Source organism: Oratosquilla oratoria, chromosome 25 (genome assembly GCF_046742065.1).
Source record: "Oratosquilla oratoria isolate Oo_2021 chromosome 25, ASM4674206v1, whole genome shotgun sequence".
Classification (NCBI taxonomy): domain Eukaryota; kingdom Metazoa; phylum Arthropoda; class Malacostraca; order Stomatopoda; family Squillidae; genus Oratosquilla; species Oratosquilla oratoria.
In genome coordinates, this window is record NC_134801.1 from 14,526,494 (window position 1) to 14,530,372 (window position 3,879).

Consider the following 3,879-nt stretch of genomic DNA (forward strand, 5'->3'; position numbering starts at 1 on the left):
TTTGTCTAGGAGCCAAGAGGGTGGGATTTTGTCTGGGATTCAAGAGGGTGGGATTTTGTCTGGGAGTCAAGAGGGTGGGATTTTGTCTGGGAGCCAAGAGGGTGGGATTTTGTCCGGGAGCCAAGGGGGTGGGATTTTGTCTAGAAGCTCTGGCCTGATTTGCTGCTGCTCTGGTTACTGGTCCTAGGCGCTTATTGACTAGCTGGACATGTTCCATTTGTTCGCGGGGCTGCTGTTGTCTAAGGGCTTGTTGTTCCTGGAGGGGGTTATTCTTTACAGGGCGCGCGGAAGGGAGAATAAAATCAGCAGCTTGCTGTATGTTGATGGTAGGGCGCTGGCAAGTAATGGATACTGCTTCTGCAATCTGCTTCTGCCTTCAGGAAGCTGCAGATTGCAGAAGCAGTATCCATTACTTGCCAGCGCCCTACCATCAACATACAGCAAGCTGCTGATTTTATGTGCCGAAGGCTGGAGTGCCTTGCCCCCACTCTGTACAATCTATATACGAATGACCTGCCAGAGCCGGCTTATCCTCGCAACCAGGCTCTAACTCTTTCGTATGCGGACGACACTAACCACATAAGCAGACACAAAACGCTGCAGGGAGCGTTACACGTAATGCAAAACATCCTAGACGGGGCACACGCGTGGGAGCAACAGTGGCGCATTAAGACAAACGCGTCGAAATGCAATGCTGTACACTTCCGCTGCAAACGAACCAACAGAACAATCACAAACACTCCTCTTAAAATAAACAACACAAACATCCCAGCGAAGGACCATACCCGTGTGCTGGGTAGCACACTTGATAATGGCCTTACCTGGACCCCACACTTCCGCAAGCAGGGAGCGAAGGCTAGGGCTGTGCTGGGTAAGCTCAGACGCTTCAAAACTGCAACACTGAGAACCAAACGTCGATTGTACCTAGCCCTCGTCAGACCGATTCTGTGCCAGTCCCCGGGACTAAGCCAGCTGACATGTGCCACCAATAACTACGAGCATCAGAAGGTTCAGAATGCCGCTGTCCAGTTCATCACGGGCTCGCGATGGAGCGACTTCAGAACCACTGAGTCTCTACACCAAATTTCCAACATCCGTCCACTCAACCAACACAAACACAAACTTCACTCAAGACACCTAGAAAAACTGCACGCCAAACACAAACATCTGATACAACATATTACACCTAGACCACACCGTACAGACTATCTGTCAGCTGCGCCCGTCCCACGTGCGGTGTACACGATAAAACGTGTATAACCGCACCAACAAGTAACACACCCCTTCACCAGCTTGACTGGTGATAACCGCAATAATGTAATAATAATAATAGTAATGGTAATAATAATGATAATAATAATAATAATAATATCGCTACTCAAACCCGACCTGGGGTAAAACAGGAATTCTCATGCCTTACCTGGGGCTAATCAGGAACGCCCTCTACACGCGGGAAGTGAAATCTACTCACTAACCGTAAATTACACACATACACCTCTCACGAACATAGCCGCATCCCACGCACAAACATATACACTTCCTTTTTCTTCGACTAAAATTCGCTTCCTTTCTCACTTTCTCTTATACTACATCTTCTCATTTCAGTTTACCTCCCACTAAAGATTTTTCCGTTTTTCCCCCTTTCTCTCCTACTACGTCTCCTACCATTTTCCAAACTTTCGTTGGTGATATAATATGCTCTTCCTCCCGGCATTGGCGCCACCGTCCAAGTTCCTAGCCCAGTTCTCCTAAAGCCACGACAACAAACTAGCCCCTAATCGCTCGCAATTCGCCCGGTGGCAATAGCCCTCTTTTATACACTACTATCTTTTCATTTTCTAACAGACATTCTTCCCCTCCCACAAAACCCGATCCCGCGCAAGCGAGGTGGTCTTTTCTTGGAATCCAGAATCCAGAATCCAGATTCGTTGGAAGACCTTCAATATAGCAGAGCATCCTACAAAGCAGTCCTCACCCTGAAGACGCCTCACGACGAGGCGAAAAACTATAGTTTCGGTGGAGTCAATAGTTGTTCAATACTATTACTATGCAAAAATATATCAGTTGGCATACACTGTGTATATTCTTTTGAGAGTCATGAATGACTACTTCCTGTCCCTCTCAGTTGCTAATAGGAAAGTATTCTCCAGATTAAAGAATACAGTCTTGAAGATTGTTAAAGCAACTAGTGCAGTTGATTTCAACCAGAATTGCCTTAGAGAAAACCTGTGCCCCAGAAATATATATATATATATATATATATATATATATATATATGTGTGTGTGTGTGTGTGTGTGTGTGTGTGTGTGTGTGTGTGTGTGTGTGTGTGTGTGTGTGTGTGGAGCCGTTGAGCCGTGGAGCCGTTGAGCCGTGGAGCCGTGAAGCCGTGGAGCCGTGGTGCCGTGGAGAAGTGGAGCCGTGGAGAAGTGGAGAAGTGGAGCCGTGGAGCCTTGCAGCCGTGGAGCTTTGGAGTCGTGGAGCTGTGGAGCCGTGGAGCCGTGGAGCCGTGAACATGAATTAATGCAAATGCAAAGAAATATTGAACTAGAAAGTTCAGGTCAATTCAATTATAATAGATGATGATAATTTTGAAGAAATAGAAAGGTGGAGGTATTTAGGCCAGATCTTAAAAGTGATTTAAAAACAGTCATAGTTGAATTAGAAAAAAAAAAACGATCATATTTGATTGCATTTCCTCGCATTCTTCGCGTGCGTCACTTTCTTGGCGTTCTTGGCGTTCTGGGTACTCGGCGCGTTCTTCTTTTTCTTCTTTTCTTCTTCTTTTTCAACTTTTTTGTTCTTTTTCTTCTTCTTCTTCTTCTTCTTCTTCTTCTTCTTCTTCTTCTTCTTCTTCTTCTTCTTCTTCTTCCTCTTCTTCTTCTTCTTCATTTTTTCTTCTTCTTCTTATATTTTTCTTTTTCCTCATCTCGTGCTTTGCGTTTACCAAAAGAGTATTATACAAAGAAATGTGTGCGTATGAAGTCACAGCATTACTCATAGATCTGACGTACTGAAGCTCTGAGCCCTTTTCCTGGAAGGAAATAGCTGTTAATCACGATTCCCACACGTGATCCAAAACCATGGTGAATCACATATGTGCACACTTATGTGCATACACAAGTCCACACACATATGAACACACATGTACAAACACATATGTGCACACATATGTACACGCATACACATGCACATACAAATGTATGCACACACACAATGTACATACACACATGTACACTCACAGACAGGTACACAAAAATACATGTACAGAAAAATATATTTACACAAACATACACACACACACACACACACACACACACACACACACACACACACACACACACACACACACACACACACACACACACACACACACACACACACACACACACACACACACACACACACACACACACACACACACTTACTTGTTGATTGAGTTCTAGGAGGAGAGTAATTGTTGGCTGCAAGACCTCCTTATATATAAGAAAATGAGGAGGAAATTGGTCTTAGTTTCGTTCGGTAGACCGAATGCCAGACCCTCGGGACTTCACCTCTGGATGGGATAGATGATTCATTATTCTTTTCAAGGTCAGATTAATCTTCATGTGTGGTTTTCCTTTAATTAACAAGGAGAAGGAGGAGCAGGAGGAAAAGGAGGAAGAGGAGGAGGAGGGAGAGAAAGAGGAAGTGGAAGAGGAGTTAATTAACTAAGACGGGCAAGACGGAAACGTCGAGTCAATGGTCATCTATGATGCGCAGCCCGGTGGTCAGGCGGAAGGCTCTCACGAAGTCACGTTTGCCTCACCGGAGGACATCGAGAGAAGATCCCGAAGACCTAAGCGGAGGATCCGGACACGAGACCTCAACGGAAGTCAACT